This window comes from Agelaius tricolor, unplaced genomic scaffold (assembly GCF_023055355.1).
Source record: "Agelaius tricolor isolate 1412-34295 unplaced genomic scaffold, bAgeTri1.0.p SCAF_54, whole genome shotgun sequence".
In the NCBI taxonomy this organism is placed as follows: Eukaryota; Metazoa; Chordata; class Aves; order Passeriformes; family Icteridae; genus Agelaius; species Agelaius tricolor.
In genome coordinates this window covers 2,243,374-2,252,674 of record NW_027269314.1, presented here as the reverse complement: position 1 = coordinate 2,252,674, position 9,301 = coordinate 2,243,374, and the positions used below count along the sequence as shown (strand labels likewise).

The 9,301-nt window shown below is 50.2% G+C and overlaps 2 long non-coding RNA genes across 2 annotated transcripts; one reads left to right on the top strand and one right to left on the bottom strand.

Annotated features, from left to right (window-relative positions):
- Positions 1-426: 426 nt before the first annotated feature.
- On the bottom strand, positions 427-9,079 carry LOC139604650 (uncharacterized). Its single transcript, XR_011684045.1, has 3 exons — positions 8,893-9,079; positions 5,864-7,334; positions 427-2,695 (listed from the first exon to the last, which is right to left on the bottom strand). It is a non-coding gene; the product is annotated as an uncharacterized lncRNA (long non-coding RNA).
- Positions 4,072-8,526, top strand: LOC139604649 (uncharacterized). The gene is made up of 2 exons (XR_011684043.1): positions 4,072-4,247; positions 6,112-8,526. It is a non-coding gene; the product is annotated as an uncharacterized lncRNA (long non-coding RNA).
- Positions 9,080-9,301: the final 222 nt, after the last annotated feature.

Here is a 9,301-nt window from a genome sequence, read left to right as displayed (position 1 = left end):
GAATTGTATTGTACTGACTGTATTTGTACTGGCTGTATTTGTACTGACTGTATTTGTATGGAATTGTAGTGTACTGGCTGTATTTGTATGGAGTTGTATTTTACTGACTGTATTTGTATGGAATTGTATTGCACTGGCTGTATTTGTACTGACTGTATTTGTATGGAATTGCACAGGGGTACATTGTGGGCACTGGCTTTGCATCCACAACCTTTGAACAGGTCTTAGCTCATGAAGTGTCTCAAAAATCCCTTAAAGTGTCTTAAAATCCTGTGTCATGGCTGTCAGGAAAATGGAGAGGTTCTTCCTCCTCCTCCTCCTCCTCCTCAGCACTGGGGTCTGGCTGCTCCAGGCTGGGGCTCATCCCAGCCCTGGCACCCCTGCTGCTGACTGGGGGAGGAGATGGAGGGACTCTTCCTCCTCCTCCTCTTCCTGCTCTTCCTCTTTCTCCTCCTCCTCTTCCTGCTCGTCCTCCTCCTCCATCCCAGCCCTGGCACCCCTGCTGCTGGCTGGGGTACAGAAATGGGACTGGCTGTGGGGGCCAGCCTGGCAGAATCCACAGCTACACCTGCGTGGTTTCCAGTGGACAATCTGGAAAGTTCTGTGACAAAACCTCGGCTATTTTTGATCCTCCTTTGCTGCTGTCAGCAGGCTGGCTCCGTGTGGGTGGGTGTTACAGAAAGGACAAAAATCACTCTGCTCTCCACACGGTTCTTAGCAGTTTGTGATTTTCTCTGGTTTATTTTAGTTTCTTTTTGACATATCAATGCTAGTTTATGGGGAAAAAACTGCAGAAAAATAAATATTTTCACCTTTCCATGACGTTTTTGGCTGCCTGCAGTGCTGGAGTTGGTGAGGACTGGGACTGACAGCTTTGCATGAAGGTGCAGAGGGAAAACTTCATCCTCCCCATCCCACTGCAAGTGTCCCAAGGTGTGCACAGGGGACAGCCACTCTGCCGAGCCCCACCACCATCCACAGAGGTCTCCTGCTCTTGTCTGGTTGGATGAAGGTGAGTTCAGGAAATTCCCTGCATTTGGTAATGCTTCTGCACTTTGATCCTCATGAGCACACTGGCTTGGAAGGGATTTATAGGAGCAAGGCAACCCTAAGGAAATCCTTCAGGAACCTGTTCCATGTTTCTGGGGCACTTCCAAACAAGAATTTCCACGTCAGTATCTTTAAATTCCTGGAAGGCTGTTGAGGAAGGGAGTAATTTGAATTTTTACTCATGGCTAATTATAGATGGAGTGAGCTGAACAGAAGATGTTGAATGAAGATCATGGAGTGGTTTGGGTTGGAAGGGACCCTAAATCCCACCCAGTGCCACCCTGCCATGTCAGGGACACCTCCCACTGTCCCAGGTGCTCCAGTGTCCAGCCTGGCCTTGGGCACTGCCAGGGATGCAGGGGCAGCCCCAGCTGCTCTGGGCACCTGTGCCAGGGCCTGCCCACCCTGCCAGGGAACAATTCCTCATTCCCAATATCCCATCCATCCCTGCCCTCTGGCTCTGGGAGCCATTCCCTGGCTCCTGGCACTACAGATTTGAGAGAGGGTGGCCTGGAAAAGACTGAGGATGAGGAGGGGTTTCACAGACCCTTGGAAAATGAGTGTGGATAATCCAAACCCATCACGTTTAGGGGGAAGATGCTCTGCTCTCCAGCTCCCAGAGATGCATTTCCCACCCTTTCTCCAAGACTTTTGCTCTACCCTCACCTTTGTCTCCTCCAAAGCCCTGGAATAAGTGCAAACACTTTCCCAAGAACTCCTCTGCTTCTGTCAGCTCTGGCTCCAGCTCAGCCAAAGATGATGTGAGCAGCTTTCCTGGGGCTGGGCTGTCCCAGCCTCAGCTCCTCCTGCTGCATGGGATGGAGCAGCAAAGGGGAAATGGAACTGGGGAAGAGAAGGAAAGCTGTGGAGTATCTCCAAAGCTCAAAACTGATTTTAAAACTGTTTGGGTTTGAGTTCTGGGCACCCGTTCAGGATGGCTGTGCTCTTGTTTGGATGGGGTGGCCCCTCTGTGTTTGTTGGGATCAGTGCACTAATGAAGGCTTGAAGGGAAACTGGGAAAGCCTTTTATGCATCTAATGACACTTAATTTCCATAGTAAATGCCTGATGTTTAACGAGTGTCTCATTCTTCCCCAATTTACATATTTATCGTTAACTTTGGTGCCTGCTCCTGAGCAATTAGCCGTCTGTTTAAAAGGAGCCTGTGGACTCTCCAACCACATGCTCATCCCAGAGATGGGGAAAAAACCCAAACAAACCTTGGGCACTTCTTTTAGAGAAACATTTGATTACAGGTTGTTGAAAGAAAGTTGGGGGAAAAAGGAGAAGGGGTTTGCATAATGAATAAAACACAAGGGAGGAAACACTGAGACAAAACAACATTGGGACTCAATGTGAGGGGAAATTCCCAGTTAGGAGAGGATTTGGCAGTGCCTCTGGGAGAGGTCCCACACTGCCCAGCCACTGCAACACCCGTTGGGATGTGCTGGAGTCGTGTCCATGCAGCTCTGTCCAAAACCAGCAAGGGCAGAAGCCCTGGAATTCAAGATCTTTGCTCATCAAAAGGCAGGGAAATGTCTGAGAGCAGGACAATGGCCCAGAGAAATCACCAGAGAAATCAGAGATGGGGTGTCACTGGCCATAAAGCCTGGCAGAAAATCAAAGCATCAAACCTTCTTCTTTTGCTGTGAATAAATAAGAATGAAAATCAAGAGTTAAAACCAGGTGTAGAGGAAAGGCTTTGGAGAGATATTTGCTGGAACACAACCTGAGCACTGCTGCTGATGGCAGCACTGAGGAAAGGCCAGCTCTGTGCCTTGGAGGTTGAGTTCCAGGCAGATATTAACCAAGCCACTCGTTGTGCTGGCCCTACCCTCAGTGCCAAACAGGATAATTGGGTGTTTAACCTTTATCTTGATCACATCAACTGCTCCTGCTCTTCTTTTTCTCGAGGTTTGCCTGTGGCTAAAGTCTGCAGAAAATGGCAAATTCAATTTGTATGCATGTGTGTAATGTTTGCATGTGCATTTAGGCCAGGGACCTGTCACCCAGCATCAGATCAGTGAATCAGGACCTCTGAACTGCTGCTATCAGCACTGGGATCAGAATCAGGGCCTCTGAACTGCTGCTATCAGCACTGGGATCAGGAATCAGAGCCTCTGAACAGCTGTTATCAGCACTGATATCAGGAATCAGAGCCTCTGAACTGCTGTTATCAGCACTGATATCAGGAATCAGAGCCTCTGAACTGCTGCTATCAGCACTGGGATCAGGAGTCAGAACCCTCTGAACTGCTGCTATCAGCACTGATATCAGGAATCAGAGCCCTCTGAACTGCTGCTATCAGCACTGATATCAGCACTGTTATCAGCACTGCTATCAGCACTGCTATCAGCAGGGGCAGCTGATGGAATCAGAGCCTCTGAACTGCTCCTATCAGCACTGTTATCAGCACTGCTATCAGCACTGCTATCAGCAGGGGCAGCTGATGGAATCAGAGCCTCTGAACTGCTCCTATCAGCACTGTTATCAGCACTGTTATCAGCACTGTTATCAGCACTGCTATCAGCACTGCTATCAGCAGGGGCAGCTGATGGAATCAGAGCCTCTGAACTGCTCCTATCAGCACTGTTATCAGCACTGCTATCAGCACTGCTATCAGCAGGGGCAGCTGATGGAATCAGAGCCTCTGAACTGCTCCTATCAGCACTGTTATCAGCACTGTTATCAGCACTGTTATCAGCACTGCTATCAGCACTGCTATCAGCAGGGGCAGCTGATGGAATCAGAGCCTCTGAACTGCTCCTATCAGCACTGTTATCAGCACTGTTATCAGCACTGTTATCAGCACTGTTATCAGCACTGCTATCAGCAGAGGCAGCTGATGGAATCAGAGCCTCTGAACTCCTGATATCAGCACTGTTATCAGCACTGCTATCAGCACTGCTATCAGCATTGTTATCAGCACTGTTATCAGCACTGCTATCAGCAGTGCTATCAGCAGAGGCAGCTGATGTAGCCCCGCTGAGCACAGCAGTGCCCGTTCCTGGTGCTGCTCCCTGGCTGAGGCTGCTCCAGGTGCTAAGGTCCTGTCTGGACTCCTGCCATGGACCAAAGGGCTCGGAGAGGTTGGACACAGGACCCTTGGAGCCCTCCTGTTCCCAGGAGCAGGGCAGCTGTGGCTGTCACCTGGTGTTGGAGAGGAGCTACTTGTTCATGTAGCACAGAAAGGCACAGGTTTGCTCCCACCCCCTAATGTAGAGTTTGATAAATAAATTGTGCCTGTCTGCAGCTGCTCAGAAATGGGCTGTACCCTGGTTAGTTCACCAGGGATGCCCACCTGCTGGCAAGGGTCTGGCTGCAGATATTGCCTGCAGTTTTTGTCTTTGAGGGTTTAGAATAGTTTACATAGGTGTCGGTAAAAGTGTCAGTCCTAGAATTCTTTCTCAGGGAAACAGGTTGTTTTTCACTGCTGTAGGATTCTATTTTCAGGAAAGGTTGACAGATTTCTCACAGGTGCAGTTGAGTCAAGTGAGATTCAGTCTGGAAGCTTTTACAGACCTGCTGTTATCCCCACAGGCAAGGAGCCCCTGCTGAGGGCCAGGGATCCCCCAAGGAGGATTTTGGCTTCTGGAGAATCCCCTTGGCCCCCGTGCCCAGCCTGTCCCTGGGGCAGGGTGTGACCCTGGGCAGGCTCAGGCACTGCGGATCCCAGCCCCTCTACTCTCCAGGGCTGGGGAAATCCTGCTGTCCCAGGGCTCACTCACCAGCAGAGCTGGCACCACTGATCTGCACAGAGCTCAGTTACAGCAGCAGGAGCTCCTATGTTCATTCCAGCATTCACAGAGACATCTGTGAATGGAACCAGACCATCCCAGAGTGGTTTGGGTTGCAGTGGACTCCAAAACCATCTCATGGCACAGGTGCCCAGAGCAGCTGGGGCTGTCCCTGGATCCCTGGCAGTGCCCAAGGCCTGGCTGGACACTGGGGCTGGAGCAGCCTGGGACAGTGGGAGGTGTAGCCATGATATTTTATGGAAAATCCTTTCCTTAGGATTCTTCCTCCTGAGAAGCTGAGAGGCCTCAGGAACAAAATGTAACCAATGGTTATCTGCTGCTGTGGAATGCAACAGGTAAATCTGGGATTGGGCTCATGTGGTTGTTTCTAATTAATGACCAATCACAGTCAGCTGGCTCGGACAGAGAGTCTGGGACAGAGCCTTTGATATCATTCTTTCTGATTCTATTCTTAGCCAGCCTTCTGATGAAATCCTTTCTTCTATTCTTTTAGTATAGTTTTAATATAATATATATAATAAAATAATAAATCAGCCTTCTGAAACATGGAGTCAGATCCTCGTCTCTTCCCTCATCCTGGGACCCCTGCAAACACCACCACAGGAGGTGTCCCTGCCATGGCAGGTATCCTGGTTGGAGAGGAAGTGAGTTTTTTGGGATTATTATCAATAATAATCCCAAATTATTATAATCCCAACGCTGGTTGTGCCAGCCTCAAACCATGACAGCAGGGGTGGCACTGGGTGGGCTCTGAGGTCCCTCCCATCCCATCCCATCCCATCCCATCCCATCCCATCCCATCCCATCCCATCCCATCCCATCCCATCCCATCCCATTATCCCATCCCATTATCCCATCCCATCCCATGGCTCTGTGATGAGAGCACAGCTCAGGGAGGGGACAGGAGCCTTTGCCTCAGTGAAGCTCCTGCAGTGACAGCACCACTCACATTTCCCAGACTTTTCAGTTTGCTGCATTCTGAGGTCTTTACTGGAGGCATTAAGTTGGTAGCTTCACAAAAAAAGAGAAGTTGAGGAAAGTACAAATGAGTTTTACCTTGATTTTAATGACTATAATTTTCTCTTGTAACGGTAATTTCAGTAATTAATGGCTGCATTCTTCTATTGTTGCAGTATTTGGAGATGACACAAAATGAGCAAGTGTTTTTGTGTCAGTGACAAAAGGAGAAGATTAGCTGGTGAATGCTGATAGGAAATGTTTGGTGGGAGGAATAAGCAAGGAAGGACTGATAACAAGTTTGGTGGCATTGTTTCTTTGCTGTATTATCTCTATTTCACTGCCAGGGAACTGCAGCAAGAACAATGATCTGATGGGAGGCTGCAAATGCCCTCCTCCTCCAGGGGGCTGGGTGGTTCCAGAGCCTGGCTGGACACGGGGCCAGTCACGGCCAGAAAGTGCTGTAACAGCTGGAACTGTGCCACTGGGCTGCCTTAAGGGGTCTCAGGTCAAACCTTGGCTCTTCCCAGCTTCCACAGCAGATCAATCATAGCCCTGTGCTGTGTTTGGTGAGGAGAACAGTCCCTTCTTTCCTGGTCCCGTGGGAGGGCCCCAGAGAGGCTGTGCCCTCCTTGTGCTTTGACAAGTCTTGCTCAATGGGAATGCCAGCACAGGTGAGTTTCTGGTGGTTTGTGGGGTTGTTTTGTTTAATTTCAAATGAAATCTCTGACATATTTTGGTAGTAGGAGTAAGGATAACAGCTAATAGCAGTTCTCAGACGTGTCAGCTCCTGGGGTTCTGCCCAGAGATGCAGGAATGATGTGTCCTGTGCATTTCCCAAGGGATGTATCTGGAATTAGGGGTGCTGTGAGGCCAGGGCTGAGCAGGGAGCTGTCCCTGGCCACTCTGCTCACACAGGACCCCAAGGGCTCTCTCTGCCCTTCAGAGTCTCCCTGAGCCCCTGGGAGTGAGCCCCCCGTGCACCCCGGGCTGGGCACGGCTGCTGCTCCCAGCCCACATCAGCTCCTCCCCAGGGAGCATCCCCAAGGAACATCCCCAGGGAACATCTCCAGCTCATCTGCAAGGAACCTCTCCAGGGAACGTCACCAAGGAACATCTGCAAGGACCATCTGCAGCTCCTCCCCAGGGAACATCTGCAAGGAACATCCGCAAGGAACCTCTCCAGGGAACATCCCCAAGGAACATATCCAGGGAACACCTGCAAGGAACATCTCCAGCTCATCTGCAAGGAACATCTGCAGCTCCTCCCCAAGGAACATCTGCAAGGAACATCTGCAAGGAACATCTGCAGCTCCTCCCCAAGGAACATCTGCAAGGAACATCTGCAAGGAACATCTGCAGCTCCTCCCCAAGGAACATCTGCAAGGAACATCTGCAAGGAACCTCTCCGGCTCCTCCCCAAGGAACATCTGCAAGGAACCTCTCCGGCTCCTCCCCAAGGAACATCTGCAAGGAACATCTCCAACTCATCTCCAGCTCCTCTCCTGAGCATCTCCTGACTTGGGCTCTGAGGACAGGGGTGCAATGAAACCCAGACTTCAGCTGCAGCCTTCACAGGAAAATAAACATTATTTCATATATTCCTGGTCCCAGGATGGAGCCACAGACTCACAGCCCCCTTTAGAAGCACAGTGAGGTTTGTTTTGTGTTTATTGTATTCACCTCTGCCTTGCACTGGGGGAGGTTGAGTTTCACCTCGTGACACTCGGGATTTTCCCCCTGTTCTTCTTGCCAGCTGACTTCTATTTGCAAACCTCACAGAACCTCTGGGAACCTCCAGAACTTCTGGGAACCTCACAGAACCTCACAGAACCTCACGGAACCTCACGGAACCTCTGCAAACCTCACAGAACCTCTGTGAACCTCCAGAACTTCTGGGAACCTCACAGAGCCTCACAGAACCTCTGTGAACCTCATAGAACCTCTGTGGACCTCCAGAAACTCTGCAAACCTCACAGCACCCCTGTGACCCTCACAGCAGCTCTGCCCGAGTGGGACCAGGCCAGGGCTGGTTTAAACATCTGCCTCCTTCCCTTCTCTTGCCCAAGGCCTTTTAGAGGAGGTGTAAAATCATCCTGCACCCCTGGGCTGGAGCACAGAGCCCCAGGATCCAGCAGGAGAACTGGGGTGTGGCCCTGGGGAAGGCAAGGATGGGCAAAATCCTGGAGAAGGAGGGGACAACTCCCTCCTTCCACCATTCCAGAGCCACTTCCACCCCACAGAGGCCCTGCAGCTGCAGCTCCCCATGGCAGGCACGGCACAAAATGTGGGGGTGCAGCTCCAGCTTTTAAAAACCATTCTCCCACAAACAAAATATGGAAAAAACCCTAAATAATGCATTTGATTGTGAGCTGAGCCAAACCTGTAATAAACCCTTTGTTGTTTCAGCTTTTTCTAAAAATACAGGCTAATAGAGGTCAAATTTGAAATATCACTTCAAGCCTCCAAAAAGGAAGGATTTTGTGCTGAAATTAGAAATCAAAATCCATTTTACATCCTTCCCAAAAAAATTCCCAGCTTCGCTGTGTGCTTTTAACCAAAATGTTTTGCTAAGCCCAGCCAGGATGAACAAGCATTTCTGGTCAGCCTGAATAGATTTTATTCCTTTTCATCCAGGCAGATAAAATATTCTACCAAATGTATTCATTTATTTATTATGCATTTTGGCTGTAAATACAAATGCTGCTTTATGCCCACCAAAAAGCACAAGCTATCATTAAAAAAAAAAATGTTTATATTAACACTGGAAGTTGGGCGTAGTGCCTAGCAGAGAAAATAATGTCAATTACCCACACAAATAGCTTTCCAAATCTCCCAGTGCTGCTTTCTGCATGAGCAGCTCGATTCAGAGAAATTAGAGATGGGAAAAGATCTTATTAGAGAGTCTCATCTCCCTCTCTGCTCGCAGAGCTCTGTCCCCCACTGGGTGTTTTCCAGTTAGCTTTGCCCAGCCTGCATTTCAAATGATGGGGGTCTCTGGGGGAGCCTGGATATTTTCTTTCTTTTTTTTTTTCCATACAAATATATCTTCATTAGCAAGCAGAAACAGTGAAATTCTGCTGTGAAAAACCCTGACTCGGAGTCAGGTGTGGGTAAAAAAGTCTCACCTGCAGTCAAGATGCAGAAACTGGGAGCCAGCAGAGCCTGGGCTTGGCTTTGCAGCCCCAAAGGCCTGGAGGTGACGTCCCCAGCACCCCTGCGTGGCCTGGCAGGGTTGGGATGGACAGGGATGGACAGGGATGATGTCCCCAGCAGCCCTGGGTGGCCTGGCAGGGTAGGGATGGACAGGGATGATGTCCCCAGCAGCCCTGGGTGGTCTGGCAGGGCTGGGATGGACAGGGATGATGTCCCCAGCAGCCCTGGGTGGTCTGGCAGGGTTAGGATGGACAGGGATGGACAGGGATGATGTCCCCAGCAGCCCTGGGTGGCCTGGCAGGGACAGGGATGGACAGGGATGATGTCCCCAGCAGCCCTGGGTGGCCTGGCAGGGACAGGGATGGACAGGGATGATGTCCC